This window comes from Mytilus edulis, chromosome 13 (genome assembly GCF_963676685.1).
Source record: "Mytilus edulis chromosome 13, xbMytEdul2.2, whole genome shotgun sequence".
NCBI lineage: Eukaryota > Metazoa > Mollusca > Bivalvia > Mytilida > Mytilidae > Mytilus > Mytilus edulis.
The window spans coordinates 51343205-51354749 of NC_092356.1; the positions used below are offsets into that span (position 1 = coordinate 51343205).

Here is an 11545-nt window from a genome sequence, read left to right on the forward strand (position 1 = left end):
CCCCCTTATTATTCAGTGTTGGAACCCATTCCCTTTTAAAATGGGCTCTATCTGCCCTTTTTTATTTCATTCACATCATATTATGTAAATTATAATAAGCAGATGTAGATTTTACAGGAAAAACTAATTTGATATATTGTTTTTTTTTACTTTACTATGACACACAGTCTGCAGTCAGAATTGCAACAATTATGTAGAAGGGATTAATAGAATAATTATACTTTAAAATAATAATTCTTTCCTTTTTTCCTTATTAGGCAACACTGCAGTGAGTCTACAGTCAGAGTATACTTATAGAGGTCTCAAAAGGAAAATGGAAGGTAATAGACATCATTTTTTGTAAGGGAGCTACCATTTTATTTTTATGGGGAGGCTAGGATGAAATATGAAAATTAAGCAGTACAGGAAATTTGAAAAAAATAAAGGCAGGATGAGCAACTTGACACAAAAAAGGCAGAATGACAATTTATGTAAAAACACATATAACAGGCTATTATTTGAACTTGGAATTATTTTTAATTGTGGAATTTGCATAATTTCTTGTGGTGGAAATTTTTTACTAAATTCCATGTTTATTCTGTACTCAAATGTTCTGTGCTCCGCACAACACTTTTTATTACAAAGAAGATAGTACATTTTCAATAGAATGTACTGTGCTGCGCACAACACTATCTATACAAAATACAAAAAAAATGGAAAACATTATAATACATTTTTTTACCAAATAATCATGGAATCTATTAAAAATTTCCAGCAGAAGAAATTATGCAAATTCCATAATTAAAAATAATTCCAAGTTCAAATAATAGTCTGTTATATCCCTTATACATTGTAGAGCATTTGAAAATTTACAATCATAAATTTTTATCAAGTAATTTTATATTAGACAAATTGAGACAACAATCAAACAGCCAAAGGCCACCAAATGGTCAATAGTACAGGAAGAAAATCCTGTACTCGGAGGCTGTATGCCTAAATGCAAATGTGTACTAGTTCAGTGAAAATGGACATCACACTAAACTCTGAAACTTATGAACTAAAATTAAAAAATCATACAAGACTATAACAAAGCCCAGAAAAAATAAATGAATTGCTGTGTGGTATGGGCTTTGCTCATTGTTGAAGGCCGTAAGATGACCTATATACATAATTTGTAAATGTCTGTGTCATTTTGGTCTTTTGTGGCCAGTTGTCTCATTGGCAATCATACCACATCTTCTTTTTAATATGCTATACATCAACCAATCATTTTAATTATTATAATCAGCAAGACAATGATCTACAATAAGTGTGACTAGGTCGAAATCGTCATTTAACTCCTTATTAAAATACTATCCATCGATGACCATATTTGGTAAGCCTTCAAAGTTTATTTTGTGAAAGAAAGACAGCAGTCCTAGATTCAGTCGTCATTGTTGGCAACATTTAGGTTATTTCTGTGGTTAAAGTTTTTTTAAGACACCAAAGGTTACGGTTTTTGGTCATCAATAACTTAGTCAAACCTTCATGGAAATTTATGAAATTTGGACTCAAACTAATATATATAGAATAACCATACATTGTCTCCAAATATCAATGTTATTTGTACAAGGCTTAGAAACAGGTAGAAAGCGAGGCTGTGCCGAGCATTTCTACCTGTTTCGAGCCGAGTACAAATAACAGATTGACATTTCGAGACAATGTATGGTTATTCTTTATATACTGCAACTCTTATAACTGTTCTAAATGAAGTATTTAGGGTAAAAACCGTCATATTTTAATTGTGAGCGGACAACGTAAAATTGCCGCGAACCTGTATGTTTTATTGACGTCATAAATAAAACTCTACGGAAACACATTGTCCACGTCATAAACAAAGTGATATACGGTCAGTGACTGTATATCACATATGAATATACGGTCAATGCAATTTGACTGCTCAAATATCACAGCTGCAGTATATAATTCTTTATGACCAAACTACAGTATCAACAGTATCAACAGTAAACTTTAAAATACTTATATTTATTGTTCTGTAATAAACAAGTAGATAAAATCTGGGCTTAAGTTTGTTACACATAAGAGTTTTATGAACCTTTGGGAAGAAGCTTTTTAATGTCAAGCAAACCTTTGAAAATATTTTTTTTTTCTTTTTTTATACGACCGCAAAACATACATTTATCTAGTTTCAGGACAATAAGTTGTGTATACGTATTTCAGTTACTCTGAAATTGTACCACAATGTTCATACCATTAAGTAGAAGGTGGGGATTTATTTTTAGGGTTATGGGGAAAACAGTCGAGGAATTAAGGGCTAAAAAGGGGCCAAAACAAGCATTTTTGAGTTTCGGGACAATAACTTATGTTTAACTGTACATTATGGATCTCTCTGACATTGTACCACAAGGTTCTATATAATGAGGGGAAGGCTTGGTGTCAGTTTCTGTTAATATCTTTGAACATTTAGGAATAAGGGGCCAAAAAGAAGCATTTTTTTTAGTTTACAGACAATAACTTATTTTTAAGTGTACAGATATCTCTGATATTACACTACAAGGTTTCTTACTACAAACGAAAGCTGGAATTGAGTTTTGGGGTTCTTGCTGCAAGGGGGATTTCAATAAGAAAGGGGCAAAAAAGGGGCCCAAAGAAGCATTTTTGTAGTTTTCAGTCAATAACTTGTGTTTAAGTGTATAAATCTCTCTGAAATTATACCACAAGGTTCCATACTACAAAGGGATGGTTATAGGGGATAATGGATCAAATCATTAAGCAATTAGAGGCAAAAAAGGGGGGGACAATGTTTTGTTTTGGTTACAAGACAATTTAGACAATTTAAAAGCAGTGTAAGGGAGGTAATCCAATTCCAATTTAAAAATTTAAAGAATACTGTTTTATATATGTTTGATTACTTGATTACCTCCCTTATACTGCTTGAAAATTATGTTAAAGGAAGTGATAATTGACTTGAGATGGTCCCACTTCAGGTTAAAGTTTTTGGTCAAGGTAGTACCGATGAAGTTGAAGTCCAATCAACTTGAAACTTAGTACACATGTTCCATATGATATGATCTTTGGATCATCTTTCTATCTGAAATGCCAAATAATATTTGTATGCCCCATTGATTATGCCCCATTTATGGGTATTATGTTTTCTGGTCTGTGCGTACGGATGGGGCATCCGTGTTCTATGGACACATTCTTGTTTACCCCTATTTCACAGTCCACTGAACATAGAAAAAAATAATGTGAATGTGGTATTCTGTACTATTGACACATTCTTATTTACAGTTATAATTGATCATAATTTACAGAAGCTTGATATTTAAAAGTGATAATGATACAAGTTTCTTGAAATTTTAATGATATCATAATTATTGAACCAGTGCATGTATATATATTTAATTGAAGTCTTGCATGCACGTTTAAGTCTTGCCTAGCTAGACAGAGTCAAAAAGCGAGACATAGTTTATGCTGTAACCTGTGTCTGCAGTGGTTGCATTGTCATCAATGTATAAGTTTGTGATAAGGTCTAGTTTATGGTAAACCACAAGTGATGGGTCAATGGGACTTCAAAACTTTTGCTTAGGTCAATGATATTTGGTATGTAGTTGTATAAGCATTAGGATATCTCATTTCCATGGAAATTATTTGGCTCCACCCCTTAGGTATGGTCTAATGACTTTGAAACTTTTGATTAGTTTACATGTATTAGTTTGTGATTAGATTAGTTGGCGTCCATTGTCGGTCGTTGTGAACTTTTACAAAAATTGTCTCCCCATAAACTACTAGGCCAAATTTAATAAGACTTGGCCACAATCATCATTGGGGTATCTAGTTTTTAAAATGTGTCGGGTGACCCAGCCAACCAACCAAGATGGCCACCATGGCTAAAAATAGAACATAGGAGGAAACTGTAAATTTTGGCTTATATCTCTGAAATCAAAGCATTTAAAGCGTAACCGACATAGTAAAACTGTTAATCAGGTCAAGATCTATCTGCCCTAAAATTTTCAGATGAATCAAACAACTTATTGTTGGGTTGCTGCCCTGAGTTATTGCCCTTTATAGTCAATTTTGAAGAAAAAAATCTTAACTTTTAGTAATCTTTTACAAAAATTTCCTCTGAAATTACTGAGACAAATTTAACCAAACTTGTCCACAATCATCATTAGGTACTAAGTTTAAAAAATGTGTCTGATGACCCTGCCCGCGAACCAAGATGGTCGACATGGCTAAAAATAGTACATAGGGTAAAATACAGTTATTGCCCTTTATAGTTAATTTTTAACAATTTTCATTAATTTTGTACATTTTTGTAAATTTTTACAAAATATTCTTCCTCTGTAACTACTGGGCCAAAATTCATTATAGATTGAGATAACTGTAAGCAGCAAGAATGTTCAGTAAAGTAAGATCTACAAACACATCTAATTGCAAGCAGCAAGAATGTTCAGTAAAGTAAGATGTACAAACACATCACTAAAACACAATTTTGTCATGAATCCATCTCTGTCCTTAGTCAACTTTCCATTTCTGTGTAGCATCATCTCAGCGGCACCAGCATATGAAGTATATGTGTCTCAATTGATACATTACTCTAGAGCTAGCTCAAAGTACGTTGATTTTGTTGAACCAGGAATATTGCTTTCTCAAAAGTTGCTAAGGCAGGGTTATGAATCAATCAAATTAAGGTCATCACTCAAGAAATTTTACAGTCACCATCATGAGCTGATTGACCATTAGTGGAGTTTTTAGTGGAGTTCATGTTGTTTCTTAATTATTTTTTATATCTGTTGAGGTAAATGTCCTTTGGTTTTGTGAGTCTTTGTTTACGCCTTGGTTTTGATTGTTATTGTCTTGTTCAATATGCACATAGACCAAGGTGAGTGACACAGGCTCTTTACTCAGCCTCTAGTTAAAAAAAATTGCAATAATATATGCACATAGTAATTTCTGAATTAACAGTATACAAAATGATCATTTTTTGAAATCATAATGTTACCAGTGAGTTAAACTTGTAAATTTTACAACTAATTTTCTTGTTTTGATAACAGGAGAAAAGTCAGTAACTGCCAATCCACCAACCAAAAGAATAAATATGTTGAAAGCAACAGAAACCATGGGTTTGTATTATTTTAAAAAAGTGTGGTTATGTTTTAAAAAAAAGTATTGGAATACAGGGGTTAACTTCCTTCCAATCTGTTCGGCCCAGCCACTTCTAACTCTTTTTCCTCTTTTTTTTGGCTTAAAAGACCAAGTGAGCTTTTGACATCTCTTTATTCTACTGTCTTACAAACTTGAAATGCATAGTTCTTAAGATATCTAGTATGAATTAATAATTATTTTCATTCCTGACAGTCTCCAAAGATGGGTACTATAGCAACAGATATATCATATACAACAAATAACCAGAAAAAAGTATTATTTCTTTGCTTGAAATTTTTAATAAATTCCATGTTTAATCTGTATTATAAAGTTTTGAGCGGAGCAGTACACTATCCATACAATGATATTTTGTATAGATAGTGTTGTACGCTGCACAGTACATTCTATTGAAAATGTGACATTTTCTTTGTAATAGAATTGTTCTGCACTGCACAGAACATTAAAATACAGAATATACATGGAATTTATTAAAATTTCAATCACAAGAATCAATGCAAATTCCATATCAAAAAATAATTTCTGAGTGAGTGAGTGAAGTTGAAATAATAGCCTGTTATGTCATTCAGATCTCATTGGCATTTTGATATATCATTTCCATAGAGATAATTTGGCTCTGCCCCCCTCAGTCATGGACTATTGACTTTGAAATTTTTTATTTGTTAACATGTACTAGTCTGTGATTAGGTCAGTTTAAGGGGAACCATTAATAGTAGGCCAATGTTGATTGGTATTCAGTTGTATAAGCAGCAGCATGTCTCATTTTCATGGAGAATATTTGGCCTGGCCCCTCAGTCATGGTCTATTGATTTTGAAACTTGCTTAGTTTACATGTATTATTTTGTGATTAGATCAGTTTAAGATGAACTGCTATTATGTCAAGTCAACAATATTTGGTATGCAAATTCATTTGCAATAATCGTTTTCATGGAGATTATATAGCCCCCACCCCCTCTTTATGGTTCATCAACTTTGAAAGTTTTACATATTTACAAGTTAATATTTGTTTAGGGAAGGACTTATAATCAGTCAAAGCTTTTTGTTATGCAGTTGTATAAGCATTGACACATCTCATTTACATATAATAGTTTAGCCATGTTAGCCATGTACCTCAGTCATGGTTCATTTTAATATTTGCATAACTTATGTAACATTAAAGATTTGGGTAGTTTTTGGTGAAGTCGAAATCTAATCAACTTGAAACTTAGTACACATGTTCCCTATGATGTGATCTTTCTGATTTTTGAGTTTTTTTTAGAGGTGATATGACCAGCGGGCCATTGATTTCTTCTGTAAATTACTAATATTATTATATTAATATCTACATTGTAGGACGATCAAAAATATTGCCACTGGACGTTAAGCAAACAACAATCAATCAATCGTCTAAAATGAAAAAAAAAGGATAAGAGTAAAAGTTGGAGATAAAGGTAATTTGTGAGAGTTATTTAGCACTAATAATCAGTAAGCACTTTTTTTTTCATCAACATTGTATATATAGTGAAAAGGCAGTAGTAAAAGATATATCAGTAGTTTTGCTTACCACAGTAAATTCAGAAATTATTGTACGTATTAAATTTAAGTTTTTTGAAGAATGAACTCAATTTTAACAGTTACTTTTCAAACAGAAAGTTGATTTTAATTAGGGTTTATTTATTTTCAGGTGAATTTACAGCTTATCCTATCATCAAAGCCGACCAACACATAATTTTGAAAAGGAAATAGGTTTACTTTGTAATTAGCATAGTTTTATTATGGTGTTAGATTTTGGGCATTATGTTTTCTGGTCTGTGCCTTCATTCGTCCTTTTGTTTGTCCGTTCGTCCATCTGTCCCGCTTTAGGTTAAAGTTTTTGGTCGTTGTAGTTTTTGATGAAGTTAAAGTCCAATCAACTTGAAACTTAGTAAACATCCCTATGATATGATCTTTTTAATTTTAATGACAAATTAGAGATTTTATCCCATTTTCATGGTCCACTGAACATAGAAAATGATAGTGCTGATGGGGCATCCGTGTACTTGGGACACATTATTGTTCAATGAGAAAATTTGTAATGTTCAAGATGTATTAGCTGAAATCTAAGTAATGGTACAGCAGTTTAGATTGTAACACACTGCAGTTTTTGATTGTCTTTTAAAGTATTACTTGATTTATTTAACTTGACTGGGCGGAGTTAAACAGTTGGCTCATTATAGACCAGTCCATCTATAGATAGGTGTTTTGAGATAAAGAAAATTAAAATTGAAATTAATTAACAAATCTTACAGTTGAGAACAATGAAGTAACTCAATTCCTGTATTCATAAGCGAACACTAAAATAAATAAAAGGTTGAAATTAAACTTGGGCAAAAAGAATGTGAAAGTATAAATTAAAAATTTCCTGAGGGTCCAATAATGCTGATGCTCTATTTCATTGTCAAATATTGGACTTTTCTATCAAGTCCTATTTTTAATTTTTTCTTGTCAGAAATTATCTCCCTTTCTCAAATTAACTAAACCAGAGAACAACAATACATATTTTGTGCACAAATGAGATTTGATATGGGATGCTAGGTGTAAGTTTTGATTTACCATTACAATTTTTGGGATTGGTCGAGAAAGAGAATGGTCTTAGACACATGGTATTTAATTCTGAATATAGTAAAATGGGTCTTTCATAAAATGAGCCTAAACTTGCATTAACTTTGGTTAGTGCAAAAAACTACAAACAAAGGTTCCTGGTCCATTCCCCGTTCCAGGAGAAAATTTCATGGACTAAATTTTTGGCTCTCTCTTGACATTTTTTTGGAGTATGATCTTTAGAAATCATGATGGTCAGTCAGAAGGGGACAATAAATGGCTGCCTCTTCCTAAGATAGTGCAATAATCTCTTGCACGTAAAAGACACGCTTGTAGATTTAAAAAAAGAGCAGACTAATGCCACTTAAAGGCAGTACTTACACCATCAAAGTGGAAAGAGATTAATATAAGTTGTAAAAAATTGTTTCCCAATCAACATTAAATAAATATGTTTACACTTAACTAGCATACTTTGATTTTCAAAATGAGTAATAAAAATATACAAAATTTGAATAGAATCACCCCTTTTCAGAAAAAAGATTGAAATGAAAATATAGTAAAATTTGAATGCACTAGAAACTTGAGAGTCAGTGCTGATTCAAGCTTATAGACAATCAGAGAAAAAATTAAAAAAAATAATATCAAATTGATTAAATTTTAGTGGAATAGTACTACCAGCAGTATGTCTGAACAATTTATGAATATATATCAAAAATGGGTACCTTAATCAAGTGAACTTTTTAAGGATTATGGTCTGTTCCTCAGTTTCTAAGCAATATCGATATGTCATTTATTTTCAGGCCCGTAGCTAAGAATTTCCAAGGGAGACTCATGAACTGGACTTTAACAGTCACAATTTGAACAAAACTTTGACTTTAACAGTGCTTATTTGATTTCAAGGGGGGGTTCATCCGAACCCCTTGAACCCCCCTGGCTACTGGTATGATTTTTGTGCCCGCCTACTATAGAAAAAAAAGTAAAACAAAAAAAACTTCTCAAGATTTCAATTAAAAAGGGATATCAACCAAGAGAACGAAAGGAGGGGAAGTAAATACCTAATTAAAGAAGAGAGGCATCATGTTTTCTTGTTATTGGTCAGACAGACATTCTGTTTGTTATTTGTTGGTGTCCTTTATCAGGTTGAAGTTTTGTTCAATGTTGTTTTGACTAATCATGGGAATGAGGTATTGTAAATCTAGTTCATTCACTGGTCCATTCACTGGTACATTCACTAGTACATTCACTGGAACATTTACTGGTACATTCACTGGTACATTCACCAGTACATTCACTGGTACGTTCAATTGGTACATTCACTGGAACATTCAATTGGTACATTCACTGGTACATTCACTGGTACAGTTACTAGTTCATTCACTGGTACAGTTACTGTTACATTCAATGGTACATTCACTGGTACATTCACTGGTACATTCACTGGTACATTCAATTGGTACATTCACTGGTACATTCACTGGTACATTCACTGGTACATTCACTGGTACATTCACTAGTACATTCACTGGAACATTTACTGGTACATTCACTGGTACATGCACTAATACATTCACTGGTACATTTACTGGTACATTTACAGGTACATTCACTTGTACATTCACTGGTACATTCACTAGTACATTCACTGGTACATTCAATTGGTACATTCACTGGTACATTCAATTGGTACATTCACTAGTACATTCACTGGTACACACGCTGGTTCATTTACTGTTACAGTCACTGGTACATTTACTGGTTCATCCACTGGTACATTCACTGGTACAGTTACTGTAACATCCAATGGTACATTTACTGCTACATTCAATGGTACAGTTACTGGTACATTCACTGGTACATTTACTGGTACATTCGCTGGTACAGTTTGGTACATTCACTGGTACATTTACTGGTACATTCACTGGTACATTCACTGTTACAATTACTGGTACATTCACTGGTACATTTACTGGTACATTCACTGGTACATTCACTAGTACATTAACTGGTACATTCCCTGGTACAGTTACTGGTACAGTTACTGGTACATTCACTGGTTCATTTACTGGTACATTCACTGGTACATTCACTGGTTCATTCACTGGTACACTCACTGGTACATTCACTGGTACATTCACTAGTACATTCACTGGTACATTCACTGTTTCAAATTAGTTTTTTGTTAAGGCATCAGGTGATCTGTTGTATTGATCACACATGACTTCCAATAATTATTATAGCCATTGAACCTATTATATTTATCACACATGATTTTGTATTCTTTAAAAGAACTACCATTTGTAAGGATCACACATGACTTCCAATCCTTAGCAGTGCCAAACTTATTGTCTTAATCACTTGTGACTTTGCATCCTTGGCATGAACTACCTTTTTCAAATATCACACATGACTTCTTATCCTTAGCAGTGCCGAACCTATTGTCTTAAATCACTTGTGACTCTGCATCCTTGGCACGAACTACCTTTTGCATTGATCACACATGAATTCCAAATAGCTAAACAACGCCATATTCTGTATGTATGTGCGTATTCCAAGTCAGGAGCCTATAATTCAGTGGTTGTTGTTTGTTGCTGTGTTACATATTTTTTTTTGTTCATTTTTTTTGTACATTAATAAGGCTGTTAGTAATCTTTTTTGGATTGTTTTAAATTTGTGATTTCATAGCCTTTTAAAGCTGACAATGTGGTATGGGCTTTGCTTATGGTTGAAGGCCGTACCATGACCTATAGCCGTTAATTTCGGTGTCATTTAGTCTCTTGTGGAGAGTTGTCTCATTGCCAATCATACCAAATCTTTTTTTATATTTTCATTGATCACACATAACTTCAAATTCTTAGCAGACCTGACCTATTGTTAATATTTGGTTGATTTAATATTTGGTATGATTTAAAATAATCTGTTGCATCGATCCGTCTGTCCGTCTTTCAGAAATTAGTTAAAACTCATCAATTTTTACTTGGGTTCTATGAAAGGGTATGATTTAATATTTGGTCTTCAGAAAAGAGGTTGTCCTGAATATGCATGCCACTGGACATTAAGAAACCAAAAATCAATCAATCAGAAAAGGGGAACACTGATACCAAACTGATATTTCAACTTATTATTGATAAAGTCAAAAACAATCTGACAAGGCCAAAACTGATGGAAAGACCAACAGTTCAACACACAAAACAGCAAAACAAACTTAAGACTGAGCATTGTGAGCATTTTCAATACAACCTAAAACCAGGGGTCATCTCCTGTGCTATGGAAGGATAAGCAGATCCTAGTCAACATGTGACCTCTGTTGTGTCGCTCATGTAAGAACAATTTCGGTGATAAGTCTTATTTGGAAGGTGACATTTAGGAAAAGATCACGAGATTGAAGTTACAACAATTTGTACATATCATTCAACAACTGTTTTATGTTTTAAAAAAGATTTGCCTAAACATTTAGTCATCATGGTTTATCGACATGGTTAAAATTGTATTAAAAGGCCGAACGTATTCAGTTATGGGTCATTGACTCAACGTTTTTATAGTTCAGATGCGCCAAAAAGTAAGAATGTCTTGCTCCATGTCAGACAACCCTGTGTTTCTCACAAGGGTCATATTCTGGAATGGGAGAAAGGTATATATATATATTATATAGTCTCTTTTCAAATGACAGATGATTTAGGAAATTCTAAAACTCTATAAAAATTATTTTGGTATCTTTTAACTTTTGGCGAAACAAATTCATTTATATGGATACAAAAAATAATTTGCAGAACAGGATGCAACCCTCTGGCGCACCATGAAAAGTCGTAAGGTTGCAAGTCACTGGCGTAGATGGAATAAGCTC

General features: G+C 33.0%; 1 long non-coding RNA gene across 1 annotated transcript; it reads left to right on the forward strand.

The window, feature by feature from the left end:
• Window positions 1-255: 255 nt before the first annotated feature.
• Window positions 256-9581, forward strand: LOC139499892 (uncharacterized). Its single transcript, XR_011658258.1, has 4 exons — window positions 256-320; window positions 5037-5105; window positions 6478-6575; window positions 6809-9581. It is a non-coding gene; the product is annotated as an uncharacterized lncRNA (long non-coding RNA).
• The last annotated feature ends 1964 nt before the right edge of the window (window positions 9582-11545 follow it).